We start from the raw sequence: 15,195 nt of genomic DNA on the forward strand, positions 1-15,195 counted from the left end.
CTTAATTTCTTTGGCAAGGCTGGACAAGCCCAGGCTCTCGCACATAGATATTGCACGGTTTTTAACTTTAGTAGATTTAATAGGAATGGGTGAAAAATTCTTTTTAATCGCTTCGGCTGCTTTTATCAAAAAATATTCATCCGACATGATGCCCTTTTTACTTCTGTTCGGGACTGCATTGACAGAAATTATCCTGTTTCCTTCCAGAACTGCGCCGGTATTTCCATTGATAATTTTTTAGGTATTGTAAAGTTTTATTTAAAATCTACTTTTATTTCTTTTGACCAGCGGTTCTTTCTGCAGAATACCGGTATTTGCATTGGTTCTTGTGTCGCTCCGGTTTTATGTAGCATTTTTCTTTCAGAAATAGAACAAGTGCTTCAGCATGTTGTATCAGCTAACCAAATTTTTAAAATGTTTAGATACGTTGACGATTTTTTGATTATTTTAACTAAGAACGGCAGCATTAACTTCGCTGATACTGTAGACAGTGTTTTATCCCTTTTTAGGCAACATGGAAAAGGCTTGGATTTTACCTGTGAACTGCCTGACAATATCTTTTACAGTTTTTAGATCTAATAATAGAGTCCTGTACGGATCAGGTGTGTTGGTCTTATGTTCCACGCGCAAAAAAGGGGCTTCTGCCATTTGACTCCTCGCATTCAAAACTAGTAAAAAGGGGCATTCCTTCGTTTTGCCTTGAGTCTGCACTAAGGAAGTCATGCGTCCACAAGATGCGTCGGAGTTTTTATAACCAATTGGCTAGGCTGGCTTCAGCCGGGTTCCCCTGAGGCTCAGAAGCCTTTGCCCTCGAATAGCGAAAAGGAAGGAAAAAGAAAAGGAAAGAGGCTGTGGGACGAGGTATGGGCGACCATTCATAAAATGTGCCGAAGGGGTTGTGTATGAAGTTCCCCTTGCTCCTACATCGGACAAACCGGGCGATGTGTTATTGAACGAATCCGGGAACATAAACGTAACGTAGAGCAAAATAAAGATGGCCCTAATATTCCGAAACATATCAGATCCTGCCCTTCAGGCACTTGCGAACCATGTTTTTCTGATGTGCGGATTCTTGCGAGGAGTGGCAATACGATGGCCAGAGAGCTAATTGAAGCATTTTATATCGGAAAGAAAGGTAATTTGTTTGTCAGTGACACGTCGATCAATCTGTACAATGCAAAGAAAGCGTTTCTTGAACACCGCTTATCTTATATGACATGATGCTGAATGTGTTCCTTGCGCATGTGCCGGCAGTGATATATATGTACTCTTTCCTGCACAATAAATCAGTTGTGAGTGGCGCTCTGTCCCGTTTTTTTTCTTGTGTGTGTGCTTGTTGTTTGGGCGCCTCTTACTTATAATGTATAGTGCTTTGTACGATCGGAGGGTTATTTACAGGGATCGCTCCAAACAGGACTGCGGCGAAGCGTACAAACGTCCCACCGCCCTTGCTCTTCTTTTTTCTTCTCCGATCTACCTGACCGTTCTTCATCTTCCGCGGACGTTCTGCGAAGGTGCGTGACATTTCCCTCCTCGCAGACGAAGCCCGTCGGGCGAGTTACATAAACCCTCTGAAATCAAATCGCTTGAGGCGGGCTAAATTCAGCACCTAAAATTGCCGTGACCGTCGACTATTCGCCGTTAGCCGTGCTATAAGCGAACTGAGATCACTGATGCGCTATAACAGAACAAACGGTCCGGTGTAGTGTGACAGCGCTTTTTGACAAAAGGTGTTCACAACCACACATAATCGCAAGGAACATAAGCAACTTGTTGGTGTCGGGTGTCCTAGCGGTTCTTAGAACGTTCTTGTGAAGATAAAATTCGAACTTTGGCTAGCCGGCGAGATTCTTCAGCTCTGCAGAGTGTGATAGCAAGAGAAAGTTTGTCATGAATTAAAAATGGCAGTATGGTGTCGAGGCCACAGCGAGGCGTGCGAACATAGAGAAGGTAGAAGGGGCTGTAGTTAGTTGTCTCATGGTGCGCTGTGTTGTACGCATGAGGAATGAACGGTAGAACGCCATCTCAGTCCTTATGATCTGCACCGACGTACATAGCCAACATAGTGGTGAGCATCCTATTACTTCGCTTTACAACACCGATCGTTTGGTGATGATATGTTGTGGAGTGGCGAAAACTGCATGCCCTGAGGCGAAGTTCTTCGGCAATGTCCGTTGTGAATTGGCGTCCACGGTCACTTGATGACTGCAGGAGGGCCGTGCCGAAGAATGACGATTGGAAGTGAGAAATTAGATACTTCAGACGCAGTAGTGGATGGTATCGCGGCTGTCTCACAATAGCGGGTTAAATAATCCACGCACACAAGAATCCATCGTTTTTCTTTAGAGGACCGTGGGAAAGGTCCAAGTAGGTAATTGCCAACTTGCTCAAATCGGGCTGTTAGAGATGTGACCGGCCGCAGTTTTCCATGAGGACTTGAAGTCGACAGCTTAAAGCACTGGCATTGCACACAGCTGGCTACATATCGCTCGAGCGTTGAAGGCAACTTCAGCCAGTAAAATCGCTGCTGTGTGTGGTAGAGTGTTCGGGCCACTCCCAGGTAACCAGAAGTGGCGTCATCATGAATCATTTCTGGAACATTGATGCGTAGGCTTTCCAGAACAGCAAGAAGCATGCCTCCTCCCCCCAGAGACGAAATTCTTCTTGTAAAGCATTCCTTCGCGAATGCTAAAAGTATTCCTTGCAGGATCGTTAGCGGAATCAAACAAAGAGGTTAATGTTTGGTCGTTGCATTGCTCGGTTCGGAAAATTCAGAGATCGGAGAAGGTTTATGAACGTGGAGCCGAATATTCATCGACGTTGTCTGCGTAGTCATCAACAGTTTGAAGCGGCAAACGCGAAAGACAATCAGCATCTAAGTGTTTATGGCCGCTTTTAGGCACCAAAGTAAAATTTGATTCTTGAAGGCGTAAAGCCCATCGCCCGAGCGCCCAAAGGGGTCACAAAGACTCACGAGCCAGCAAAGGGATTGTGATCGTTCCCGTGCAAATAGGAACGAAAGCGCTCTTCAGCGAAAACAACAGCGAGGAATTCTTGCTCAATAACCAGGTAATTCATTTCGCATTTACTCAGAGAGCGGCTGGCATACGCTATTACGTGCTGATCGCGTCCATGGCGCTGTATAAGTACAGTGCCGATACTTACACCACTTGCATCAGTGGGTACTTCAATTGGAGCTGATGGGCAGAAGTGGTGGAGGATGGGGCCCGAGGTCAAAAGAAATTTCAGATGACAGAAAGCTGAGTCACATTCGCTGGCCCAATTGAATGGTGCATTTTTATGCAGTACACATGTGAGTGGGTAAGCGATGTCTGCCAAACCTCGGTATAAAGCATCGAAGGTATGAGCATAGCCCCAAAAAGCTCTGCAGCTCTTTTACTGATTTGGGAGCGGTAAAACGTTTCACAGCTTCAATTTTCTTGGGATCTGGTCGAACACTTCTTTATCAACTAAGTGACCGAGGGCAATTGTTTCGTAACCATCAAAGTGACATTTCTTTGCATTCAGTACAAGACCAGCTCATTCCTTGCAATCAAGCACGATATCCAGACGGCTGCTGGGCTCACTAAATGTTTTGCCAAAAATTACAACGTCGTCCAAATAATATAAAGAAATTTACCGCTTTAGCCCACGGAAGATTGTATCTATGAACCGCTCGAATGTGGCAGCGATTTACATAACCGAAAGGCATAACGTTAAATTCATAAAGTCCGTCTAATGTTACAAATGCCAGTTTTTCTTTATCTGCAATGTGCATGGGGATTAGCCAGTAGCCGGATTGTAAGTGAATTGAAAAAAAAAATATGAAGCTGAGTGCAGACAGTCAGTTGCGTCCTCTATACGTGGAAGCGGGTAGACATCTTTCTTCGTGACTGTATTTAAGCGGCGGTAGTCAACACAGAAAACCTCCATGTGCCATCTTTCTTTCTAGCAAGGAAAACTGGAGCTGCCCAAGGACTAAAGGCCTCTCGAATAATGCCGCGCTTTAGCATGTCTTGAACTTGCTCATCTATTACCGTACGTTCAATTGCTGAGACTCGATAAGGCTTCTGATGTATGGGAGGTGCGGACCCGGTGTTGATCGTAGGATGAATACGACTGGTAGGTAGTGGTGTTCAGTCGTCCTTAGCAAAGTCGAACACTGTCACGTGTTTCAGAAGTAGTTCCACTAGAATGCGGCGCTCGGTTATAGAAAGAGACTTATTAATCATAGGCTTAACTTGAGTCTCCATACCTGGTCGCACCTGCTACTCAATGACAGAGCTATTTAACACCGCGACGGAACCTGATACGCCTTCCTCGGAACGGGCTAGTTTTAGGCCCCGAGGCAACACAGGTGGCTCTTTAGAGTGGTTCACTGTCCACAGCTCAGTGCGGCCTTTAGTCACGGGAATGACGCAACGAGGCACAAGGATACTCGTCTTAGATCATGTGAGTCTCGTTGGTTCTACTATAGTTTCAAGAGATTCGCACCGATTGCGAATAGAGAAAAGCCGCATGAATGCTGCAGATAACGCTGGCACAATTGTGTCTTTGAGAGCAAATGCTCCTAAATCAGTTGTCGAGTCATCCACAAGAGCCAAAATTAGTGAAGGATCAATCCCAAGAATCGCATCACGCATTGACCGAGGCAGCACTGCAAATCCTACTCGAAACTTGAGACCACCAAAACAACATCCGAAGCACACACATCAAGAGGAAGTAAAGGTTCACTACCGACACCACAGATTAACACTGCACGGTCACCACTGAACATTACTTTCCTATCTAAACAGTTCTTAGAACGTTCGTGCGAAGATCAAATTCGAACTGTGGCCAGTTGTCGGGCTTCTTCAGCTCTACAGAGTGGTTCATCATGAATTAAAAATGGCGGTATGGTATCGAGGTCACAGCGAAGCGTGCGAGCATAGAGAAGGTAGAAGGGAAGTAGGACTGTAGCCTGTTGTCTCATGTTGTCTCATGCATGAGTAATGAAAGGTAGAACGCCAACCCAGTCCTTATGATCTGCAGCGACGTACATAGCTAACATGGTGGTTAGCGTCCTATTTGTTCGATATAGCACACCGTTCGTTTGGTGATGATATGGTGTGGAGTGGCGAAAACTGCAGGCGCTGAGGCCAAGAAGTGTCTCGACAATGTCGGCTGTGGACTCCCCTGATGGGGCTGGGGCTGGTAGGTCACCGCCGCTTGCGGCGACGGCTAGCCGGCGACCAAACTTTTATCTGTTGTATGCCGTCATTGCACCCGCCACCTCTTCGGTGGTGGGCGACAGCCATTGTTGCGGCGCGCGTCTTTCTTTCCCTCTTCCTGTTCTTTCTTTTTCTATTTTCTCTTCTGTCTGCACGACGCAGAGAAGGTGGCTCAGCTACAGAGCCAGTAGCAGGCCGAGCCTTTTCTTTTCCTTCTTCCTACAGCCACAACAAAAATGTCGGTTGTGAATTGGCGTCCACGGTTATTAATGATGACTAGGCACGTGACAATATCAAACAAGACCTAAAATGTACTTCAAAGCAATTAATTTTATATTTATGAAAGTTTCTTTTGAATACATTCGCAATACACTAAAAGCACATGAATTTTTATGTATTCGTAGTATAGTTGAAGCTTACTCTCCAATATGGTGTTGCTCACATATTTTAAAAATGTATTTCAAAAATTGGTACGAAATTTAACACGCCTACTTTTAATATATTTTCAGCCTATTCGTGACTACAAATTATATAAAAAAATATTGACTATACCATAAGGATATTCCAAACGTATTAGTTTTTGCTACGGAATTAACGCACGGGAATAATAGGTATCCTATCACTCCTCTCCTCAAAGCAAAATATTTCAGCTAGCGTCACTAGCACTACAATATATCGGGGACCGATAATGACGTGCATCCTCTCCCCCCTCATTTCAACGCAAGGTGGCCCAGAAGCGAACAAATGAAGCAAAGTTGTTGCCACGGAACCCGACCACGCTCCGTTCCGGAAACACAATCTGCGGGCACAGCAAGCCCCAATGACGTTTCAGCGAGAGGTGTTTGCTGGAGAAACGTGTCGCCGTTGTTGGCTATCAGCGTCGCCAGGAGAACGATTTAAAAATTATTTGTAAATTCTCCGCTCAGCGCAAAGCTTTTAAATTTTGCTCGAATGCTCACAAAGACGTGGACGATCTCTTAGGAGCGTCGACGTATAGCGGCGACGGTGTGTGAGGGAACAACGCGATAGTTCACCAGAGACGTTTGTTGTAGTGCTCTGTAAGGACCATTGTAGCGATGAAGAAACTTTGTCCACAGGAGTACTTTAACACCAAGGTAGAAGTAGGGAGTACAGTGATATGCCCGGTCGGGGTTGTTAGGTGGTAAGACGCCCGACTACTGTACCTGAGTTCCCGGGTTCGAACCCGACCACGGAGGCTGCGTTTCGATGGAGGCGTGACGAAGTGGCGTTCGTGTGCTGTGCGATGTGAGCGCAAGTTCAAGATCCCCAGGTGGTCGAAATTACTCCGTAGCCCTCCACTATGGCTCCCCTTTCTCTTTTTCCCCTTTCACTCCCACCTTCCTTCCTTCCCTTACAGCACGGTTCAGGTGCCCACACAGCAAGTGTGACTGATACTGAGCCTTTCTCTTCCTGTGAACCAATTTATTTAAATAATTAATAAGTATACTGGGATTTGCGTTCTTGTTGGGTGACTTCAGTGTTGAAATGGGCAAGTTGGCGACAGGCGGTCATACACGTAGAACACTGTTCGCCCAGAGATGCATACGGAGAGGCGGGAACAGAGAAGAATGTAGTATCGAATACCGTTGATGCTTGATGGCCATAGACAAAAAAGAATGGCCATAACCAGTAATGCGCTGAACAGTGTAACTGCAGGTGTAGGTGAAAACAGGTAAAACGTTTTCCCAGTGCCGGTGGTCAGGAGCGATATTAATGGATATCATGTCGAACAACGTGCTATAAAAACGCTCGATGAGACCATTGGTCAGAGGGTGTTATCAGGAGGACGTCTTATGGACGGTGCTGGTGGCGCGCAGTACTTCCTCAAGGACTTGATGATGAAATAGGTCCTTAATGAGAATACGGAGAGCTCCATGGCGCAAGACTATCGCATGTAGGATAAAATAGGCGACTTCTTAGGCGGCATCGGAGAGAAGACGGGCGGTTTCAGCATACCGCGTCAAATGGTCGATAGTACCCAAGCAGCACACATTACGGGACCCACCTGGGGCCCGTATGGGCAAATTGGGCTTGGGTAACCACAATAACACCCATGAGGGCACCCTTTAGGAATCAAGCGGGCAAGCCCAAATTGGGCTTGCCCCTGCTTTTTCCATCTGGGCATCATATAGGCGCGGAAAGGGCTAACTAATTACATATTACCACATCTGGCCCTCAAGGGTCCCGCTTGGGAAATTTTAGGGCCGATGCAAATAAAATTTGGGCTATGTGTAGGAAAAGCCTGGGCTAATCTGATTGAGGCTGCCCACTCAAAAGCCGAATAGGTCCCGCCTGGGCCGTGGCGGGGCTAAATACGGGTATGCCTGCACATTGCCTACATGGGACCCTTGAGGGGTACTTGAGGGAAGGTCAGACGAAAATGTGGAATTCATGCAGAAAATTCCTGGGCTGCCCCAAATAGGGCTGTCCACCAAAAACCTAGATAATTTCAGCATGGCCGTTAGCAGGGCAGGCAAGTACCCCTTCCCGCTTCTGCCCGCATCGGTCTCTTGCGGGGAAATTTAGGGCAGATGCAATGCAAATGTGGGCCTAAAGCAAATAGATGACGGGCTAGTCCGATTGGGGCTGCCCACGCAAAAACCGAATAGGTCCCACATGGTTTGCGGCCGGGCTGAAAAGCGAGCACACCACCACGCTGCCCACACGGGTATTTCTTGGGGTACTTGCGGGAAAATGCAACATATATTCGTAGTCCATGCGGTAAAAATAAGGTCAGCCCAATTGGGGCGGCCCATGAAAGGCCGCAGTGGGCCCCAAATTGGCCGTAGGCGGGCATACCGCTCTGAAACGTCTCCACCCTATCTTTAAGGCACCATTTTATTTATGTAAATCATGTTATGCCGGCCAATAATTGCCTCTTCTGGAGGTTTCACATAACTGTCCTACGCATATCTATGCAATGAATAAAGACTATCTATGTTTACTCTACAAACTACGTTAATTATGCAGTATCGACAGAACATATGCGACAGTAACTGTTCCGCTTTACGAGTATGTACTGAACGACCTCCAAATGTTTCCTACGGCATTACTATTCTGCACGCAGCACCGAAATAAATATTCAGACCAACATGTTGGGGTGATGTGGGCCAGCCCACATTATTGTAGTGTTGGGAATAAATTTCTCTCATGTTACTGAGTGTAGCATACAAGCAAAAAAAATAGGGCTTAATGTTTAACACGTGATTATTGGAACTTCGGCAGCCCTGAAAATGCCCGATTCAACCCATGAGGGCAGCAAGTGGGTCAGCCCGAAATGGACTGGCTTTCGCCAATCCCGCGCCTGTACAATTCAGGTATTGGAGGGATTAATCGACTTAAAAATTAAAACCTTGATCAATGGGATGTCACTGCCTGCAGAAACGTGATACCCAGTGATGGTTCTGGTGCGCGGCCCACATTCGCCTATCTGGGCTTAATGCGGGCAGCCCCATTTGGGCTGCCCACACGGATACAGTTTGGGACCGATCGCGGCAAAATTGGGCAGCCCACGCGGGGCCCCTCTGGGTACGTGTTGCAAATCCCGCATGGGGCCCGTATGGGCTGCCCTCACGGGCCCATCGCGGGCCCCCACGTCATAGCCCACTTTGTGCTACTTGGGTAGAGACAACCCAATGGTCGCCATCTGTTTGAAAGGAAGAGGTCCAAACAAGTAAATGGCAACTTTGTCAAAAGAAACGTGGTAAAAATAGTGGTTGCAGTAGGACAGAAGAAAGAGGTGTTGAACACTTGCGATGCTGGCAAGACAGACAGGATGACACTTATTTGGCGATGTTGGCAGAAAGTCTAGGGCAGATGTAACGGCTCTTATATGGTCGTAAGTTTTATGGTGGCCTAAATGACCAGCAGGGGCGTCGTCCTGGTAAGCCTCCAAAATATAAACACGAAAAGTTGCGAAGTACTACGGGGCATCCAACGTTGAGCAGTATGATGATAAATGTCACGGTAGAGTGTTTCATGCTGAAATCGGAACTGACGAAGCTGACGGCCCAAGCGACTAGCTGGAACAACTTATTCGCCGTGGAGATGAGCGATGATTGTGCGGCAGTAGGAGTGTCAGCCAACTGCAACGAATGGAAATTACCATTGGCCTCGAATGAAGATAGAGCTATGGGTACAACATTCAAGCGGACAGTAGAAGGTTGACTAGAATGGGAAGAGGGACAGGAGGCTGTAGGTGGAGCCGTGGGAGTAGGAAGAAATGGGCAGCGAGATAGGGCGTAGAGGTTTTTCGGTTAGATTTATAGGTGAGAGTGAAGGAGTACTCTTGAAGACGTAGCACCCTGCGACCCAGATGGCCTGATAGGTTCGTCAGCGGTGACAGCGAATGATCTGTTACAATAGTGAAGTGGCCGCCATACAAAAAAGATTAAATTTTTCAATCAATCAAACAATGTCGAGAAAATCTTACTCCGCAATAGTGTAGTTCCGCTCAGCCGCAGTGATCGTACGGCTGCAGTATGCGACGACTTTCTCTTCACATACGGCGTTACGTTGCAAGACAACCGCGCCGAACCCGTGGCCACTGGTGTCAGTGTGAAGTATGGTGGGTGCGTCCGCTTCAAAATGGCGAAGCACAGAAGTGGAAGTGAGTGCCTGTTGAGAACTTGGAAGGCCTCTTTATATTCAGTAGACCAGGCATAAAGCGCTTGGGATGTAAAGAGTTTGTGTAACCATGCCCCAAAGAGGCAAAGTTCCGAATAAAACGGTGGACGTAGAACGCCATGCCAAGGAACCTGCGAAGATCTTTCAAACGTTGAGGTCGAGAAAAAGTAACGACAGCTGCAAATTTGTCGGGATCAGGCTGTATTCCCGCCTTACCAACAACATGGCCAAGTACTTTGACCGTCTTACTGGAAAAATGTTATTTCTTGGTATTGATCGGAAGCCCCACTTGGGCAAGGGACATGAGGAATTCAGCGAGACGCAATAAGTGCTTGGTGGAGATCGAAGAGAAGATAATGATGTCGTGGAGATAACACCAGCATGTTTTTCATTTCATTCCGAGAAGCACGGTGTCAACCACGCACTCCAAGGCACATTTCACAGTCCGAAAGACATCACTTTAAACTCGTAGAGACGATGGAGTTAGAAAAGGAGGTCTTGTCCTCGTCTGAATCGTGCATGGAAATTTGCCAGTATCCCGAGCCATGGACGAGACGAGAAATACTCACCGACTTGCGGAGACAGTCTAATGCGTCATGAATGAGAGGCACAGGGTAAACATCCTTGCGAGTGATCTTTTTAAGGGCCCTGTAATCCCCACAGAAACAGACTGAGCCATCCTTTTTTTGATTGAGAACCACTGGCGAGCACAAAGAGCTTATCCATGGCCGAATGACATTTCAAGCAAGCATGTCGGCGGCTTGCTCTTCAATGACTTTTCGAAACGCGATGCGGCCGTCATCGAACAATATCAGAGCTGTCTGTCTTTATGCGATGTTAGGTGACAGATGTCTTTCCTAAAGCGGAGGTGCGCAATCAGAAGATTCTCGGTGCCGGAAGAAGACGTCTAGTAGAGCTGTTGACTGCTCCGATATGAGGTCAGGGTTGATGGCACCTGTGAGCGCAGAAGAGGAAGTCGGAAAAGGCCGCTTGGTAGCAGGCGCTGGAACCAAGGAAAGTTGTTGAGGGGAACAGGATCGCCGTCAAAAATAAAGCACACAGTGGCTCTTCTGGGCGGTAAGAATGGTTGCCCAGTTGTATTCAGAGTCGCACCCACAACGCAACTGCGGGTCGAGCAATTTAATTCGAGGCCACAGCTAGGACGTCGAAGGCCCAACGTGGAATGGGCATACTTAATGCTTCGCCATCAAGAGCATAGTCTAGTGCCACAATGATCAGCTGCTTGCGTCCAGTGGACAGAACTAAAACTGCTGCGAACACAAATGGGGATGAACAATCAGATTTGGTAATATATCGGGGTCGGCTAGATGGGTGTGGGGCTCGCGACAAGAGATGAGGGCTGACGACGAAGACCAGAAATTATGCCCTAAGATGAGATGAGTGGGAAGCGCAACAAATTCGATAGGATGCCACTGAGTATCGATGAGGACGCGTCCTGTGCAGGGGCCGGTGAGTTTGATAAGATTTCCATTAGCTTCATGAAGTGGCGGACCGATGTAGGGAGTAAAATTACAGGGTCTCTTAGGTTTCTATTAAGATAATGACGAAAGCCTACCCTTCCTCTCCTATCATTTTGCTCTCATTGTTTGCCTTTTATCGGCGTTCGGTGCAGTGCTACCTTCAATTGTAAATAATTTTCAGCAAAGGAAATACCCAATATCTGTCACACTAGAAGTATGCGTTTGGTCGGTACACTATCGCTCCTGTCGCGTGGCGTTCCTTGGCGCCCGTTCAAGTGGGGGACTGCAGACGGCAGAAACACTAGACAAGATGAGACTTGTGGTTGGTCACTTCAAATTTTGCGGCTGGTGACGTCACTTCTCTGTTGAACAATCAAGTGGGACGTTCGCGAGGACAGCTTTTTTCGACGACCGTGTGAGCCATTAGAGGCTTTCGCCTTAATAACTTTGCAGAGGCCAGAAATGAGGATGAAATGTAGGACAGAATAAACAGCGCCCGTGTCGATAAACCTTCAATTGTTAGTAGCGCTTGTCCTTTCGTCTCTTCTCGTTCCTCGTCTCCTGTTGCAGCGCTGGTAAAAGTGGTGATGATGGTGTCCATAAGGGCATCAACGCAGTTTTCAATTATTACTGTTAACAAATTTGATGGTACCCGGGAGGCATTCAGAGTTCGTACTCGAAGCAGCTTTCCCTCTAAAAGCTGATGAGGTTAGTTTTCCGTTTTAGGTACGATGGGTTGTGAGGCAGGATGAAGCTGTGACGCGCGGTGAAAAGGTAAAAGGTAAGGGGATCCGGGTTGAGAAGACGCGAGGGCCGGGAAACATCGGAGTGTCCGTAGGCGGGGAAGAACACCAAGGAAAGGCTGAGTACGGCACAGTAGAGTCGTCAGTCTGGCGCACGCGGGCACGTTCTACAGGGGCATAATCCCGCTGTTCTTGCTGCTGACGACGGCGACAAACACCAGAAATGTGGCCACGGATCCCACAATAGTAGCGCTAAGGGCGGGATGGGCGCCAGGCTGGAGCATGATGGGGCCCTGGAGGATATGGTTTCATGGAGCGACGTGGCCGCACAACTGCACTGCACAAGTCGAAGGAGTTAGGGCGGGTAGGCATGAAGCAATCTCGGCATAGGTGGGCAACCGAGTGGCAATGGGAGACGTAGCACGTGCCGCAGCGCTGTTGAAAGTGACCAGTTCATCTCATCTTTGATGATGCTGCCGAAATATTATGTAGCTGGAGGGAGAGTCGGAGATCCAGGGGCTGGAGTGGGGTGGCCGTAAAACTCCTCTCAGATTAAGGTAGGTATAAAAAAACGCAGGCTCTCATCCATGAGGGCGCCACCATCACTGGGGTCTTGCATGAGGCGGCACGACTGAAGCTCATCCAGACGTTGCCAGATCGATGTAATGTCAGACACAGAGGATGAATTCTGTGCCAGGAAGGCGTGGAAAGCGACCGTAACGGTGCCCTTAAGTATGAAGCGAATAAGCTTAGACTGAGGCAAAGCAGCGTTTACACATGGGCCTGAGCGTCCTCATTGCACAATGTATATGACTCGCCTAGCTGCTGTAGACGAGTGGCAAGTTGTTTTTCTTGGCCAGTTCTGAGCGGCCATCAGGAGTGCCGAAACTTCTCTTGAGCTGGTCCGTGGGAGTCTTCCAGTCCGCGATGTCGTCTTCATAACTGGGGAACCAGGCTTCCGCGATTACGGCCAAGTAAATGGCGACGTTCGGCAGTTTGTGAGGGTCATCGCAGCGGTTAAATGCACTGACCCTTTTGAGTTGTCGAGCCAGTCGTCGACATCTTTACCAAGAAGGCCAGCAAATATGTTGTGTTCGCGCTGGGGGCTGGTCGTGGTCTAAGCAGGGGGAGCCGCAGCGGCAGCTCGAGACGCTGGGGGTGAACGAGCACCGCTGCCCTTAACCATAGCGCCGGGTCGCTGAAGCAAGCGAAGACCTGAACGGAGATCCAGGAAGGACATTAGAAGGGTCTAATGCGAGAGGTTAGGTATACGAATGCCACCTCCGCCACTTGTAAGACACTGCATCAACAGCGTCTGTTCTAAACACAGAGCAAGACGCTCGGATCCGAGCAGCGGTGTGCGATGATGATGAGGATGAGCCTATGCAGAAGAGGTGAAAGTTCGCGCACAGTGGTAGCACTACATTTTACATGAACTTTGTCTCGAAAGGGCACATCACCTAAAATGTGGCCAACGCGTACAAAAAGCAGTTTGTGAATGGTCAAAGTTCCTCAATCGTCTCGTCGCCTTGACGTTTTCAGGCGAGAAATTATGAGCGGCATGTCGTACATTTGTGAGCAGCAAATGCCCTAAGCAGAATATGTACATCGCAAATCCAGATTCGATGCTGACGAGAGGGTACACTAATCCCAGGCAGCAATCGTTATGCATACTGCATTTGTATAAGTGCTAATTTTATATTGACGCATAGAAGGCGACGCCAAAGATTACATCTGGGATGACAATCGCGAGCCTTGAAGAAAAAGAAGCTTGAACGCAAGAATCGTTCTGGTCGACCGTTCAAACAGTCCACCTTTAGGCTCTCCTTGGCGTTCTATCGAGACGTGACACTGGTGGAGCGCGCTTTGGTATGCATAAGACTCCTTCCGGCAGTACACAGCGGATTCCAGACATCGACACGCCTGTCCATCGCGCTAGCCGCCGCCTTCTAGGCCTAGCGCCGGAGTACAGCCACCTCCCGAACGACTCTTCAAACGCCCAAGTTCCTCAGAACTCACAAGCCATGGCAAATCCCAACCCTACGCCGATGACTCTTCAGAAGACCAATGTGCCAGAGTGCTTTCGCTGGGAAACATTTGAAGATGTTGAGGACTGGCTCGACCAGTTTGAGCGAGTGGCCACGCTCAACCAGTGGAGCGCTGACCAGAAGTTTACAATGTTTATTTTGCCCTTCAGATTAATGCTAGAACGTGGTTTGAAACCCACGAGGACAGCTTATCCGCATGAAATGACTTCCGCTGCAAGCTGGTAGACACTTTTGCGAGAGCTGACCGACGAGACAATGCGCTGTGCCTGCTTGAAGTGCGCGTCCAGAAGCCGAATGAGAGCGTGGCTATGTTTGCGGAAAATATGGCTCGCCTTTTTCGCCGTGCCAACCGTGATATGAGTGAGCCAAGGAAGCGACGGCACCTCATGCATGGTGTCAAAGAACAGATGTTTACCCGCTGGGTACGCAACCCAGCTAAAACTGTGAGTGAGTTTGTTAAGACGCCACGGCTATTGAGCGAGCCCTCCAAGACTGGTACCGCCAGTACAACCGACCCGTTCGGCGTGGTTGAGAGCGCCTTCCAGGCGCTCTCAACCACGCCGAACTGACAGGTGACGCAGTTGTGTCAGCCGACCACTCTGTTTCTACTGCGGACAACCTGGCCACGTGTATCGGTATTGCCGCTACCGCGAAGAGGGGCTGGCATTTCCGCCTGCTTCTTCTCGCCACCACTTCAATGCTGACTGCCCAAATCGAGGACAACCCTCCGGTCAGCAGGGCAACCAAATCTCCGGGCTTCCACCACCGCTCCTCCCCATCACCACAGCGATATTCTTCGCCGATGCGTCGTAGCATTGCTGACGTTAGCGGGCATTGGTCTCCGAGCCCTCGCCGGGGAAACTAACAGCCGCAACCTCACGAGGGAAGGTTGCAACCAGTCGGAAAGTGCCAAAACCCTCAACACCAACGCAACTGCTGAAAACCCGTGCTTCTCACGCCGCTGTTAACACTGACATTGCCACCCTACCGCCGAAAATGCTGCACCAGATGAGCAGCCCCAACGACGAAGCTGACAGTGCCGACCTTGCCGCACTTCCGCCGCAAA

Source organism: Amblyomma maculatum, chromosome 6 (assembly GCF_055883805.1).
Source record: "Amblyomma maculatum isolate TAMU_Amacu chromosome 6, ASM5588380v1, whole genome shotgun sequence".
NCBI classification, from domain to species: Eukaryota; Metazoa; Arthropoda; class Arachnida; order Ixodida; family Ixodidae; genus Amblyomma; species Amblyomma maculatum.